General features: G+C 37.9%; 1 protein-coding gene and 1 pseudogene across 3 annotated transcripts in view; one reads left to right on the forward strand and one right to left on the reverse strand.

Moving 5' to 3' along the window:
• TTC1 (tetratricopeptide repeat domain 1) overlaps nt 1–16,433 on the forward strand; it is a 75,647-nt gene that overhangs the window by 25,948 nt on the left and 33,266 nt on the right. The window lies entirely within an intron of this gene.
• On the reverse strand, nt 980–14,046 carry LOC309623227 (large ribosomal subunit protein uL13 pseudogene; annotated as a pseudogene). The gene has a single exon. The product of its transcript is annotated as a large ribosomal subunit protein uL13 pseudogene (transcript).

The raw sequence follows: 16,433 nt of genomic DNA on the forward strand, positions 1-16,433 counted from the left end.
GAGGAGCAAGACAGGAGTAGTGGATTCAGAGGTACAAACTATTATGTACAAAATAAATAAGCTACGGGGATATATTGTGCAATACAGGGAATATAGCCAAAATTTGATAATAATTATAAATGGTGTATAATCTTTAAAAATTGTGGATCACTATGTTGTACACCTTTTATGTAACTTATATAATATTGTACATCAACTATACTTCAGGAGAAAAAGAAAAAATATATAAACAGACCAAAAAAAGCAGAAATGACAACCTGGACTTGCAGTTGGTATCTGAAGTGAGGATGGAGCCAGTCTTGTGGAACTCAGCGCTTAACCTCTGGGGTCTGACCCTATCTCTAGGTAGATAGTGTCAGAATTGAGTGAAAGTGTAGGACATTGGCTGGAGTCCACTGCAGAGCTGGAGTTGCTTGGTGTGGGAGAAACTCCTACACATTTGGTCACAGAAGTGTTCAGAGTGTTGAGAGTAGAGGAGACACCCAGGTGTTTTCTCTTTATAGCCGGTTATGGAACAGTCAGTGATTATTCCTTTTAAGTTAAAAACCTGTGTGAAAATATGTTTATACATGGAAGTTTGGAAGGATATACACCAAATTATAAAAAGTGAGTAGCTCTAAAGGGTGTGATTATTGGGAAATTTTCATTTATATTTAATATAATTTTGTAATGTTTGCTTTTTTTTATGGTTAGCAGTATTACATTTATGATCAACAACAATAATAGTTATTCCAATTTGAGAATATAAATAAATAAAAATTTGATTCTTTACAACCAGGGTGGACTTTCTACTAAAAAAAGAAGCACATAAAGCTGACCTTTGAGGATTTGGGAAAGTATGCTATCATAGGGTATATGTATTACTAAATGTATCAAGTATTAATAGCTAAAGTCTGTTATTCAAGCTGACTTGACTTGCCCTGTGGCTGAGAAGATGATCCAGGCTCAAGAGGGTGCCAGTTCTCAGCAGATCAAGAGTAACAGAGGAGGAAGGCAGTTAAGATTCAGTTGAAACTGGAAAAATCTCTTAAGGAAAGCACTGTGTATGTGTGTGTTTGTTTCAGCAGCAATCTTAACCATTCGTGAAACCTTAAATGTAGATATGACTACCCAGAGGAATGGGATTTTAGCTTACATTTGAGATGTACTAGATCTGCAAAGCAAATAAGTGATTCTTAAAGGCTTGGCTGAGGAAGACGTATCTGGTAGCAGATGAGAATTATTGCTATAATAATATTCTGATACAAAGATGCTTATAGTTTGGGGACCTATAGAATATACTGCATTGTGGTGGCATTGATGTAAGAGAATCATCTTTTGTGGGCTGCTTGTCAAAATGGGGTTCTTACGCCTCACGTATAAATTCTCTGGTCGTTCTTGTGCACACACTAAAGTTTGAGGACCACTGTCATGGGGCCTTGCACATAGTCTTCCTTCATTAAATAGCTGAATAATGTTTTATCTCTCCCATGAGGGCCAGTAATTGGTCTTACAAATTACAGAGATTTTATCATTCATTTACTCAAGAAATGTTTGCATTTCTTCCACATGCCAGGCATTGTTTGAGGCACTTAGGGATACAGTGGTGAATAAGACACTCATCTCTCATATGTATATTCTAGTTGGTATGGGTGGGGTGGGGGGAATGATAAGCTGAAGTGAAGAAGGCATGGGAGTTGGAAGCATGGGCAGGACTACTTAAAATTGGTTGGTCAGGAAAGGCCTCTCTGGGGAGGTGCCATTTCAGAAAAGACTTGGAGGGGAAAAGGAGTCAAATGTGTATCTGAGAGGAAAATATTCCATAGAAGGGGAGCAGTTAGTATAAAGGCCCTAAGGTAGCTACAGGTTTGGTGTATTCTTGGCATGCAAGGAGTGGAAGGGCCATTAGCGGGAGCATAATGATTAAGGAAGAGAATGCGGGGGATGAAGTAAGAGAGGGTCTGATGATGGAACACTTTGTGAGCCATGGTATTTGAACTTTTTTCCAAGTGCAGTAGGAAACAGATGGGTAGTTAAGCCAGCGGAAAGATGAAAGTTATTTCCATCTCATTAAGAATATTCTGGTGGTTGTGCAGAGAACGCAGGGTGTGGGGGCAGAGTGGAGCACGGGGACCAGCTAGGGCCTAACATGGCGGGCTGGGCAAAGATGATGGTAGCTTGAACTGTGGATCGAGTGAAGATAAGTGAATGATTTCAGGCTACATTTTGGAAGTGGAGTTGACGAGACATACTGGATTCAGTTGGGAGGGCTGGAGTGAGAAATAAGCATGATTCCTTGGCTTTGGCTACTGGGCAGCTGGTGATGCCCTTTACAAATAGGGAGATGATGGAGGGACTTGGAGTTCGTCAGGGCTCTGGTGATTTAATTCTTGCTTGCAAATGAAAAAGTTTTTTTATTTGTAAGCCCAAATGCAGATTTCGTCCTTTTAATGGATTTGCTCCCTGGTGCCAGTTGTCGGCACATAGTGTTCATTTACAAATACATAGATCCAGTTAAGTAATGGATACAAAAGTCTGTTGCTTGGTGAACATGGGCTCAGAACATATGGTTTCTGGGATTTTAAAACGTTTTCCTTAGGTTCTGAAACTGTGAAGGATTGTTTTTTCCTTTAAGACTGTTTAGTCTTTAAACAGGAGCCATTATTGAAGTATTGGTTTAGTGCCAAAATTCTATATCAGTCTTTCCCCCGTCGCTCTCATTTTTCTTAAATCCCACATTACTTAATCCTTTTGATTTCCATGTTTCTCCTGCCTCATTGCAATATTTTCATAATCTTATCAGTGTTGTTGTAACAGTGGACATGTTTGCAGGGAACAATTCTCTTGGTTGCTTCCAGAAAGTTTTCAGTAACTTTTCTATAGTGGCCTGCATATTCTGTTAACCTCATGAGAAAACCCTTTCTGATTTGTTGTTTCTCTTTTATTTCGTTTCTAATGGGCATCCTTTTGAACTAAGGTTGCCATATTTACCAATTTCTTAGAGTTTACCAGTATTGAGTTTAATGAATGCTATTGGCAAGTGATTAAATAAAATCCTAGAATTTAAGGACTGGAAGGGACCTTAGATTTTTTTTTTAATTTTATTTATTTTTTTATACAGCAGGTTCTTATTAGTTATCTATTTTATACATATTAGTGTATACATGTCAATCCCAATTTCCCAATTCATCCCACCACCACCACCACCACCACCACTCCAGCTTTCCCCCCTTGGTGTCCATACGTTTGTTCTCTACATCTGTGTCTCTATTTCTACCTTGCAAACAGGTTCGTCTGTACCATTTTTCTAGATTCCACTTATATGCGTTAATATACAATATTTGTTTTTCTCTGACTTCACTCTGTATGACAGTCTCTAAGGAAGAGACTTTAGATTTCTGATTCTGAGTTTAAACCAGGGGAAGTAAGGGTTGTTTTAGCCTAAAACATTTGGAAGTTATCTGCTGATGGAAAAGTTAAAGTGGCATTCAGTGTTTCCGGTGTTTATTAAGGAAGATCTCTTTGTGTATATCAGTGGTTCTCAAACTTAATTGTGTCTAAGAATCACAGGAAACTTACTAAACATGCAAAGCCCTCAGAAGTGTTTGATACCACAGACTTGTGAGGTGGCAGCCGGGAATCTACTTTGTTAATAAGCATCCTCAGGTTTTTGTTTTTTTTTTTTTAATTGAAGTATAGTTGATTTACATATTGTGTTAGTTTAAGGTACACAGCAAAATGATTCAGTTATATTTTTTCTTGATTATATTCCATTATAGGTTATTACAAGATATTGAATATAATTCCCTGTGCTATACAGTAAATCCTTGTTGCTTATCTCCCAGATCATTTTGGTTCATGTAGAACTGTGGCCACACTTTGGGAGACAGAGGGCTAGATGGACACAGATGACTAAGCTTCCAAAACAAGAAGTATTGATTAACCTGTATAGTGACTCCATCCAACATCAGAAGAGCTTAATAGGATATTTTCTTTTACCCTGATCTGTGCTCAAGGTCTAAAAAACTTAAAGAAAGAGTTGGGCAGAAATTAAGCTGTACCAAAATAAGAAAATTTACTTCTGTTAAATTGAGTTTTGGGAGATGGGATTTTCTGAGTTAAGAAACACGGAAGTATTTCTAAGATCAGTCATCTTTCCTCAGAAGGGTAAGACTTAATGAGAGTCAGGTTCTAACTACAACTGAAATCTAGAGATTCTCCCTCCAGACTCCTAGTGGACTAGTAAAAATGACTTGTGGAAAGAGCAAGTGTGTCTATATGTGTAAAGCAAGTGATGTCTGATTTCAAAGAAAACAAAACTGAAGCTTTTGTTCCCTTTTTAATGATAAAGAATTCCCTTCAGAATAATTTGTAGGACTGGTGTCCCTAGCCCTTTCAGTTTGAGGTTTCCTTATCCCACCTAAATAGGACTGAAGCAGAAAGTTTTGTTGCATATGCTTCCACTTTCCAGCCTTTTAGCAAGTGTGTAGCTTTTTTAAATCATCCTTTTTACCCAGGTGTGATTGATCTCTGCTTACTGTGCTTGGCTTGAAAAGTTTGTGCCAAGTTTTGTTTTGTAGCAGTTACTTTACAAAGCTGCAGGGGGAAGCAGATAGCTGCTGATAGAGTTACAGTATGGAAATTAACTTGCTGACGTGAACCTCTTGTTTTTCTCCCTGTTGTCTATTAAACACATGCTCACTGTAGAATTATTTAATTAACACATTATTGACCGGAGACATATTAATACGTTTTTGTTACCTGAACTTTATTGACCAGAGATGTATCAATATGTTTTTAGAGAATGATACAATTAATTAACATCACTGTGCTAAGTTGTTAGAGCTTAAATTGATCAAGGGTTCATTACACAATTTATGATTGCCGTTATCATTCACATTTTGCTCCATTAGGTTTTTGTTCCAACCTTGTGTATATTATAAACGCAAGTTTATTACCATAAGATTTTCAAAAATGACGCATCGTGAAGTTTTGAATGAAGAATTTTTCAGTGAATTTTATGCAGATACTTTCTCTAATTGTCCGAGCGACATATATACTAGTGTCTCAGAATATGATAGTTCTTCAGAGTATAGTTCTGATTCAGATGATGTGAGTATTAGACCAATAAAAAGACAAAAAACCTTAGTGATTGAGTCTAACACAGAAAGTGAAAATGAAACTTACGGTGCTGGAGAATGCTCCTTTGCTTCTACAGAAGAGTGGGTTTTAGATAACATTTCACGAAAATTAGAAGACTTTACAGGTGTGTCAGGTGTAACTGTTGAATATAATCACCCACAAAGTGTTAGTGAAATAACAATTTTTGGTAATGACTTTTTCGAGTTGGTCGCTTCTCAAACAAACTTGAATCACCAACAGAATGAAAAATCATATAAAAAGTATGATGAGGCTTTAAAATGGACTGATGTGACCAATAGTGACATGAAGAAGTTTCTTGAAATAATCATTTTGATGGGACAAATAAGAAAATCACACTGGAAAGAATATAGATCGACTGATCCCTTACATAAAACACCCGTCTTTCCAAAGATTATGACGAGAAGAAGGTTCGAAGAAATAATGATGTTTCTTCACTTTAACGATAACTCGGAATCTCCACTTCCTGCAGACAGAATTTCAAAAGTTAAACCTCTTTTGGATTATTTTCTACCAAAGTTTCAGTCGATCTATATACCCAAACAAGAGCTATCACTTGATGAGGCAATGAAAGTGGAGAGGATGACGCATATTCAAAACCTATAATCCCAGAAAACTTACAAAATATGGAATTCTGGTCAGCATGGTTAGGGAAAGTGAAACTGGATATATATGCAACCTTGGGATTTACAACAGCGTGTCCACATCTGAAATATTGTTGAAAAATAAAACCAGAGTTTGTGGGGCTATAAGAGAGAATCGTGGTCTACCAAACCAATTAAAGGAGAAATCTAAAAACCTACAGGGGGAGAAATGACATTCTTATGGAAGGGAGAAGTGATTCTTCTATGGAAAGACAAGAGGCTAGTCTGCATGGTGACAACTATTCCTGACGCCTCCATGGCATCTACAGGAAAGGAAGACAGGAGGACTGGCCATCAGATAACTAAGCCCACTTGTATATCAGAGTATAATAAATATATGAAAGGAGTTGGTCAGTCTGATCAATATCTGGCAAACTTCAGTATCTTCCAGAAAACTCGAAAATGGTATAAGAAAGTGGGTTTCTATTTGAGTAATTGCGGTTTATTCAGTGCGTTTAAGATTTATTGTAGCTTTAATGCACAGAATAAAATGACTTACAAGCAATTTTTGTTAGCAGTAGCTGGGGAATGGGTAACTGACCACGCTGGTGAATGCAGTGGTAGTCCCACACCTAGTCCTTGTGGCATTTCTAAAAGAGCCCCCCGCAAAGATCCACCTTGTCGACTATCAGGTAAAATAAAAGAACATATTCTAGAGGAAATAATACCCACAGGACTAAAAAAAAAAATGCTGCCAGAAAGTGTAGAGTCTGCTCTTCCAGGGGAAAGTGCAGTGAAACCCGGTATATTTGTAATAGATGTTCTGTTCCCCTGCACGGAGGTGCCTGATGTACTGCCTATCACGCGCTAACAAAATATTAGAATGCTTTAGTAAGACATGTACAAAGTTTCAAATAAAGTGCAAAAAAAGTTGTTGATATTTACTCAAATGCGGCTGTTTCAGTGTTCACTTACATAACAAATTGCTGGCCACAGGCGTTAGTTTCTGCAAAAATACCCCGGTCAGTAAAGTGTTAAGAGAAGATTTTTTTAATGTAAAAAATTTTTTGCAGGTGCAAATTTTTATCATTTAATAATGAAATAATGATAGAAGGGATATACACTTTTAAGTTCCAAGTCAAGTGTGTTTATGTTGTGTTCACTGACCTAAAGTATAGGGAATATCCCTAGCCAGCCACTTCATTGAGAGAGTCTCTGGTGGAGGGGGGTTGTTTTATGATTGATAAGGGAATGGGTGAACACCTTCTGACATTTTTGCCAGGTTACGCCAGTATTTAAAGTTATATCAGTTGGAGTTCTCTAGGATTTTGAGTCACAGAAAGCCATTCCAACAACTGAGCTTAAAAAGGAATTCACCTGTTTTTTTCTAGTACTTATATGGGTTCACTTTTTACATTTAGGCCTGCAATCCACTTGGAGTTTATTCTTGTGTATGGTGTGACATAGCAATCTAATTTTATCTTTTTCCAAATGACTACCAACTTCTCCCAGCACTGTTTTTAAAAGTCCATGTTTGCCTCAGTGATCTAGTTAAATATTAGTATCAACTAAGAAGACCAAGTTTGTATCCTTTCCGAAATGCTTACCTTCTTCCTGTTTGTCAGATAATCATTTAAAACCTAACTTAGTTTATAGTGGCATTATTTGTCAAAACAGAGAACCTCACTTAGACTCAGACTGGGACACCAGAGATTTGTGTGGTAATAAAATTTCAAAATAACTGGAGAATTGATTAGTATAGAAGTAAGAAGCATGCTGTTGAGATGGTTTTCTGCGATATATTTCAATTTTTTCATCTTTAAGAAAGTAGTGTTCCCCATGTCATGTGAATTTCTTTTTTTATTCCTTTAAAAATAAATTATTAGTTTTGGCTCACAAAATATAGGGAAGACTAACACAAGGGCTATGCCTGTGACCCCTTGGGCTGTACTTCCCTTCCATAAACACCTTTTAGAACCCCAGACTCATGCTGCCCAAGCATTCTCTCACATCCTAACAGCTGCAGAGTATAGTATCCGACCACGTGGGAAGCTTACGCAGACTCCCTGTAAGGGATGTGGGGGTCCCTTCCAATTAGGTCTTCCAGCTCACTTTTGCCAGTATTAGGACAGCACTGGTTGTTCCAGCGGCCCATGTCCTAAAACTCTCATGAATGAATAGGTCACAGGCAAATTACGCCTGCACAGCCCTTATAACTTTTTAAAAGTTTTTAAAAAGGCTTTTCTTAAACAGCAGTGGCTAAGGCCCCTTTGCTATATCCAGTCTTCTAAGCCCCAGGCTGCCTGTGGCACCTGGATGGCAGCCCCTGGGGGTCCCCCACATCCTAGGGTGGTGATGGAGGAAGGGCAGGCCAGGCCAAGCATGAAGAATAAACAGTCAATTTTATTGGGCTCAGACTAGGAATCCATGGGTCTTGAGGACCTCTGTGAATTTGTCAGTTTTCTTCTCTAGGTTCTTTTCAGCCTGCTTCCGTAGCCTCGTGAGCTGCTGCTTTTTCCGGTAATGTATCTTGGCCTTGTCCTTTCTCTTCTCCCCCAGGGCGGCTGTTACTGCCTGGTACTTCCAGCCAACCTCATGAGCCAGGCGCCCTAGGTAGGCAGACTTCCGCGTAGGCTTCAGACGCACAACCTTGAGGGCGGCAGGAACCACCATCCGCTGTTTCTTGTCATAGGGTGGCGGGATCCCCTCAAACACCTTGAGGCGGTCCTGAGCGGCCTGGCCTCGCTTGGTCCTGTGGGGCAGCATGCCTCGCACTGTCCGCCCGAAGATGCGGCTGGGGGCTCGGAAGTGGTAGGGGCCGCGGGAGGGGTTGGTGTTCATGCGCTTGCGGAGGAAGACCAGGTACTTCCACTTGTTTCTGTAGAAATTGCCAGAAATGTTGATGCCCTCCCAGCGCACAACCACCACCTTTTGACCCAGAAGCACCTACTCGGCCACGATGGTCGCCAGGCGGCCCAGGAGATGGCCTCGGCCATCGAGCAGCAGGACCTGCCCCTCCGCCATCTTCAGCAGCCGCCTGGGAAAGCATGTGAATTTCTTTTACCCGATGATGCAAGAAAATACTTTCCTGGAAAACAGAATAAAATAAAAGATCCCGAGCATCCCTGTATTTGTAAGGGCAAAGAATAAGTTTTAAACACTTGCAGATTGAATTCATCCATCTGCAAGGAATCCATTTTGCTAACTCAGTGGAAAATGGCCTTGGATTAACTATAGAAGAAAAACCCAAGACCTGTGGTGCAAGTCCCTGATTCAGTGAGGTAGAGGTTTATTTTTAACATAAACCTCTACCTCAGAATGACTAAACATCAGATCTCTGGGACTTGATGACATGTTCTAGAGCAGTGTCATCTTCTTTTTAAGTGCCCTAATTCTTGGTAGCAAAGGAATTTAAAGTCACTTTTTCTTTAGGACAGTGAAACATATAAGCTCTGTGCTTATTACCTTTTTGCAGCAGTTCCTGTGCCTTGCTCAGTTACTTCTTCCTGCGAACAATTACTTTATTTCCATACCTGTGGAAGACAATACAGTCTTGTGGTTAAAAGCATAAAAGGTTAGACAGATCTGTCCTAGCTCCATCATTTAACTTGATGTAAAGTGGGATAATAATAGTACCTGTCTCACAAAGTTGTTGTAAGGATTAAATGACTAGCACATAGAAGCACTCAAAGTGTTAGTTGTAGCTAAGTCAGAATTCAACGTGAGTGTAGACGGCAAAATGCTTAGGGGTCTGGAACCTCTAAGATCTCTTAAGAGTCATTTTTGGACACATTACCCCCAATGTGGCAAGCATAAATGAATATTACAAATTCTTAGAATTATGCTAACCTCAGTCAATAATCCATAAATTATCCTTCAAGTTAAGTTATGAAGAACAAATTGAGTATTTGCCTGGGGATATGAGCTTGGGGTGAGAGAGAGGGTATTACAGATTTGTAAGGGGCACATGGGAAGTTTCTGAGGTTCTGGCAATTTGTCCTCTTTGTGTATTTTGTAACTGCCGTTAAGTGCACATACATTTATAGCTGTTTTATTTTCTTGAGTTATTGACTCCTTTATCATCATGAAATGTTCCTTTTTTGTCTCTAGCAATATTTCTTTTTTTAAAAACTATTTTGTCTCATACTTCTATAGGCACTGCTGTAGACTGAATGTTTTAATCCTCCCAAAATTTACATCTTAAAAACTAACTCCCAATGTGATGGTATTAAGAGATGGAGCCTTTGGGAAATTATTAGGTCATGAGGGTAGAGCACTCATAAATGGGATTAGTGCCCTAATAAGAGATCAAAGAGGGCTCCCTTGACCATTCTGCCATGTGAGGCTATGGTGAGAATACCCCTATGATCCAGGAAGCAGGCCTTCACCAGACAGTGAATTGGCCAGTCCCTTGATCTTAGACTTCCAGCCTCCAGAATGTTTGTTGGTTAAAAGCCACCAGTCTTTGGTACTTTTGTTGATAGCAGCCCAAGCTGACTAAGACAGCCACTCTCTCTTTTATGGTTACTGTTTGCATGATATATTTTTTACATCCTTTTATTTTCACTCTATTTGTGTCTTTGAATCTAAAGTGTGTCTTATAGATAGCATATGGTTGGATCTTCTTGATTCCAGTCTGACAATCTCTGCTGTTTGGATAGAGTGTTTAGTCCATTCACATTGTGCTATTGACATGGTTATATTTATATCAGCCATTTTGTCTTCTGCATGTCTCATGTCTTTTTTATTCCTGTTTCTTTCACTGCCTTCTTCTGTGTTAATTTTTTTAGTGTATCATTTTAATACTTCTGATTTTTTAACCATCTGTTTCTTAGCCAAAGTTTCCTAGTGGTTGCTCTATGGTTTACATTATGCATCTTATTACAGTCTACTTTAATACTACGTAATTCCAGTAAAAAATAGAAACTTTGCTTCAGTATAGCTCCATTTCCTCCCCGCTCCTTTGTGCTACCATCATCATATATTATATCAATATATTTTGTAAACCCAACCATATAGTGTTATAATTACTATCTTATAAATTTTTCTGCCTTTTAAAGAAATTAAAAGAAGAAAGAAAATAACGTATATATAGAGCCTTTGATGTATTTACCATTTCTAATGATCTTCATTTCTTCATGAAAATTTACCATCTCCTTTCAGTCCAAAGGACTTCTTTAGTATGTCTTGTAAGGCAGGTATGGTAGCAGCAAGTTCTCTCTGTCTTTATCTGTGAATGTCTTTATTTTGCTTTCGTTTTGAGGTATGGTCTTGCTAAATATCTAATTGTTGATTGACAGTCTTTTTTCTTTTACCATTTTGAATGTGTCGTTACACTGCCTCTGGCCTTCATTGTTTTTGGTAAGAAATCAGGTATTAATAGTTTTGCTGTTCCCCTATACCTGATAAGTTGTTTTTAATTTCATTGTGTTCAGATTTTCTCTTTGTCTTTGAATAATTTGACTCTGGTGTCTCTAGATACGGATCTACATACTTGGGGTTCACCGAGCTTCTTGGATCTTTAGATTAACATTTTTCACCACGGTTTTGAGATTTTCAGTCATTTTTTTTTTCAAATATCTGTTCTGTCTCTCTTCTTATGGGACTCTTATCACATATATTATGAAGGGTCTGTTCATTTTTTTCCATCTTTTTTTCTGCCTTTAGTTCTTCACATTGGATGTCTGTTGCTCTAACTTCAAGTTTACTTATTTCTCATGCCAATTCAAATCTGTTGAGCCCATCTGTGAATTTTTTATTTCAGTTATTGAACTTTTCATCTTTGTTTTCTTGTTTTGTTTTTTTAAAAAAATTTCTGTCCCTTTTTCATGATTCTCTTTTTTAATCATTGTCATCATGCTCATTTAAGTCTTTAAACACATTCCTTTTAATTTTTTCAACAAATTGTTTATAGCTGCTTTTTGTTTTAACATCAGCATCTTAATTTTTTAAAATTTTTATGGAGTTTAGTTGATTTGCAATGTTGTGTTAGTTTCAGGTGTACAGCAAAGTGAATCAGTTTTATATATATATATATATATATCTCCATTCTTTTTCAGATTCTTTTCCCATATAGGTCACCACAGAATATTGAGTAAACTATGCTATAGAGTCAGTCCTTATTAGTTACCTATTTTATATATAGTAGTGTGTATATGTTAATCCCAAACTCCTAATTTATCCCTTCCCACCCCCTTTTTCCCTTTGGTAACCATAAGTTTGTTTTCTATGTCTATGAGTCTGTTTCTGTTTTGTAAATAAGTTCATTTGTATCATTTTTTATTAGATTTCACATATAAGTGATATCATATGATATTTATCTTTCTCCTTCTGACTTACTTCACTTAGTATGGCTATCTCTATGTCTTCTTTGGGGAAATGTCTATTTATATATTTCACCCATTTTTTGATTGGGGTTTTTTTGATAGTGAGCTGCATAAGTTGTTTGTATATTTTGGAGATTAATCCCTTGTCAGTCACATTGATTGCAAATATTTTCTCCCATTCTGTGGGTTGTCTTTTCATTTTGTTTATGGTTTCCTTTGCTGTGCAAAAGCTTTTAAGTTTCATTAGGTCCCATTTGTTTATTTTTGTTTTTATTTTCATTCCTGTAGGAGGTGGATCAAAAAAGCTCTTGTGATTTATGTCAAAGAGTGTTCTGCCTGTGTTTTCCTCCAAGAGTTTTATAGTGTCTGGCCTTACATTTAGGTCTTTAATCCATTTTGAGTTTGTTTGTTTGTTTGTTTGTTTGTTTGTTTGTTTATGGCTGTGTTGGGTCTTCGTTTCTGTGTGAGGGCTTCCTCCAGTTGCGGTGAGCGGGGGCCACTCTTCATTGTGGTGCACGGGCCTCTCGCTGTCGCAGCCTCTCTTGTTGTGGAGCACAGGCTCCAGACGCGCAGGCTCGGTAGTGTGGCTCACGGGCCCAGTTGCTCTGCGGCATGTGGGATCTTCCCAGACCAGGGCTCAAACCCGTGTCCCCTGCATTGGCAGGCAGATTCTCAACCACTGTGCCACCAGGGAACCCCTTGAGTTTATTTTTGTGTATGGTGTTAGGGAGTGTTCTAATTTCATTCTTTTACGTGTAGCTGTCCAGTTTTCCCAGCACCACTTACTGAAGAGACTGTCTTTTCTCTATTGTGTATTCTTACCTCCTTTGTCATAGATTAGGTGACCATAGGTGCATGGGTTTATCTCTGGGCTTTCTTTCCTGTTCTATTGATATATATTTCTGTTTTTGTGCTGGTGCCATACTGTTTTGATGACTGTAGCTTTGTAGTATAGTCGGTGGTGTCAGTTGTAACATCTCATTTTTCATTTCTAATTTTTTTATATATATTTAAGGTAATTATTGATATGTACATTCCTATTGCCATTTTCTTAATTGCTTTTGATTTTTGCAGGTCTTTTTGTTTTTGTAGGTCTCTTGTGATTTGATGACTATCTTTGGTATTGTGTTTGGGTTGCTTTTTCTTTTTTGTGTGTGTATCGTAGTTTTTTGGTTTGCAGTTCCCATGAGGTTTTGATATAGCAGTCTATATACATAAAAGGTTGTTTTAAGTTGCTGGGCTCTTATTTTCAAATGCAGTTCCCATTTTGTGCATTTGTACTCTCATCTTCTCGTGGTTGCTGGTTTTGATAGCCTATTTGTGTGTGGATGATTTCCTGCTGTTACTACATGTTTACGTTTACCAGTGAGCTTTCCCATTTGTGATTTTCTTGTTTCTAGTTATGGCCCTTTTTTTGTTGTTTTTTTTTTCCCCCAACCTAGAGAAGTTTTTTTAGCATTTGTTGTAAAGCCAGTTTGGTGGTGCTAAATTCTCTTAGCTTCTGCTTGTCTGTAAAGATTTTGATATCTCTGTGAAATCTGAATGAGAGCCTTGCTGGGTATTCTTTTTTTTATTATTATTATTTTTAAATTTTTATTTATTTATTTATTTTTGGCTGCATCAGGTCTTAGCTGTGGCACACAGGATCTTTCGTTGTGGCTCACGGGCTTCTCTCTAGTTGTGCGTGGGCTCCAGAGCACGTGGGCTCTGTAGTTGTGGCACATGGGCTCTCTAGTGGTGGCGCGCCGGCATGTGGGCTCTTAGTTCCCTGACCGGGGATCGAACCAGCGTCCCCTGCATTGCAAGACAGATTCTTAACCACTGCACCACCAGGGAAGTCCCTGGGTATTCTTTTTTTTTTTTTTTTAATCAATTTTATACACATCAGTGTATACATGTCAATCCCAATCGCCCAATCATCACACCACCATCCCCACCCGCCCACGGCTTTCCCCCCTTGGTGTCTATACATTTGTTCTCTACATCTGTATCTCAACTTCTGCCCTGCAAACTGGTTCATCTGTACGATTTTTCTAGGTTCCACATACATGCATTAATATACGATATTTGATTTTCTCTTTCTGACTTACTTCACTCTGTATGACAGTCTCTAGATCCATCCATGTCTCTACAAATGACCCAATTTCGTTCCTTTTATGGCTGAGTAATATTCCAGTGTATACAATGAGGTGATACCGCATTGTAGTTTTGATTTGCATTTCTCTAATAATTAGTCATGTTGAGCAGCTTTTCATGTGCTTCTTGGCCATCTGTGTGTCTTCTTTGGAGAAATGTCTATTTAGGTCTTCTGCCCATTTTTGGATTGGGTTGTTTGTTTTTTTTAATATTGAGCTGCATGAGCTGTTTGTATATTTTGGAGATTAATCCTTTGTCCATTGATTCGTTTGCAAATATTTTCTCCCATTTTGAGGGTTGTCTTTTCGTCTTGTTTATGCTTTCCTTTGCTGTGCAAAAGCTTTTAAGTTTCATTAGGTCCCATTTGTTTATTTTTGATTTTATTTCCATTACTCTAGGGAGTGGATCAAAAAAGATCTTGCTGTGATTTATGTCAAAGAGTGTTCTTCCTATGTTTTCCTCTAAGAGTTTTATAGTGTCTGGTCTTATATTTTGGTCTCTAATCCATTTTGAGTTTATTTTTGTGTATGGTGTTAGGGAGTATTCTAATTTCATTCTTTTACACGTAGCTGTCCAGTTTTCCCAGCACCACTTATTGAAGAGACTGTTTTTTCTCCATTGTATATCCTTGCCTCCTTTGTCATAGATTAGTTGACCATAGGTGCGTGGGTTTATCTCTGGGCTTTCTGTCTTGTTCCATTGATCTATGTTTCTTTTTCTGTGCCAGTACCATACTGTCTTCATTACTGTAGCTTTGTAGTATAGTCTGAAGTCAGGGAGTCTGATTCCTCCAGCTCCGTTTTTTTCCCTCAAGACTGCTTTGCCTATTCGGGGTCTTTTGTGTCTCCATACAAATTTTAAGATTTTTTGTTCTAGTTCTGTAAAAAAATTCTATTGGTAATTTGATAGGGATTGCATTGAATCCGTAGATTGCTTTGGGTAGTATAGTCATTTTCACAATATTGATTCTTCCAATCCAAGAACATGACACATCTCTCCATCTGTTGGTATCATCTTTAATTTCTTTCATCAGTGTCTTATAGTTTTCTGCATACAAGTCTTTTGTCTCCCTAGGTAGGTTTATTCCTAGGTATTTTATTCTTTTTGTTGCAGTGGTAAATGGGAGTGTTTCCTTAATTTCTCTTTCAGATTTTTCATCATTAGTGTATAGGAATGCAAGAGATTTCTGTGCATTAATTTTGTATCCTGCAACTTTACCAAATTCACTGATTAGCTCTAGTAGTTTTCTGGTGGCATGTTTAGGATTCTCTATGTATAGTATCATGTCATCTGCAAACAGTGACAGTTTTACTTCTTCTTTTCCAATTTGGATTCCTTTTATTTCTTTTTCTTCTCTGATTGCCGTGGCTAGGACTTCCAAAACTACGTTGAATAATAGTAGTGAGAGTGGACATCCTTGTCTTGTTCCTGATCTTAGAGGAAATGCTTTCAGTTTTTCACCATTGAGAGTGATGTTTGCTGTGGGTTTGTCGTATATGGCTTTTATTATGTTGAGGTAGGTTCCCTCTATGCCCACTTTCTGGAGAGTTTTTATCAGAAATGGGTGTTGAATTTTGTCAAAAGCCTTTTCTGCATCTATTGAAATGATCATATGTTTTTTATTCTTCAATTTGTTAATATGGTGTATCACATTGATTTGCATATATTGAAGAATCCTTGCATCCCTGGGGTAAATCCCACTTGATCATGGTGTATGATCCTTTTAACGTGTTGTTGGATTCTGTTTACTAGTATTTTGTTGAGGATTTTTGCATGTATATTCATCAGTGATATTGGTCTGTAATTTTCTTTTTTTGTAGTATCTTTGTCTGGTTTTGGTATCAGGGTGATGGTGGCCTCATAGAATGAGTTTTGGAGTGTTCCTTCCTCGGCAATTTTTTGGAAGAGTTTGAGAAGGATGGATGTTAGCTCTTCTCTAAATGTTTGATAGAATTCACCTGTGAAGCCATCTGGTCCTGGACTTTTGTTTGTTGGAAGATTTTTAATCACAGTTTCCATTTCATTACTTGTGATTGGTCTGTTCATATTTTCTGTTTCTTCCTGGTTCAGTCTTGGAAGTTTCTACCTTTCTACGAATTTGTCCATTTCTTCCAGATTGTCCATTTTATTGGCATAGAGTTGCTTGTAGTAGTCTCTTAGGATGCTTTGTATTTCTGCGGTGTCTGTTGTAACTTCTCCTTTTTCATCTGATTTTATTGATTTGAGTCCTCTCCCTCTTTTTCTTGAT

This window comes from Balaenoptera borealis (assembly GCF_965194805.1).
Source record: "Balaenoptera borealis genome assembly, chromosome: 2".
Classification (NCBI taxonomy): Eukaryota; Metazoa; Chordata; class Mammalia; order Artiodactyla; family Balaenopteridae; genus Balaenoptera; species Balaenoptera borealis.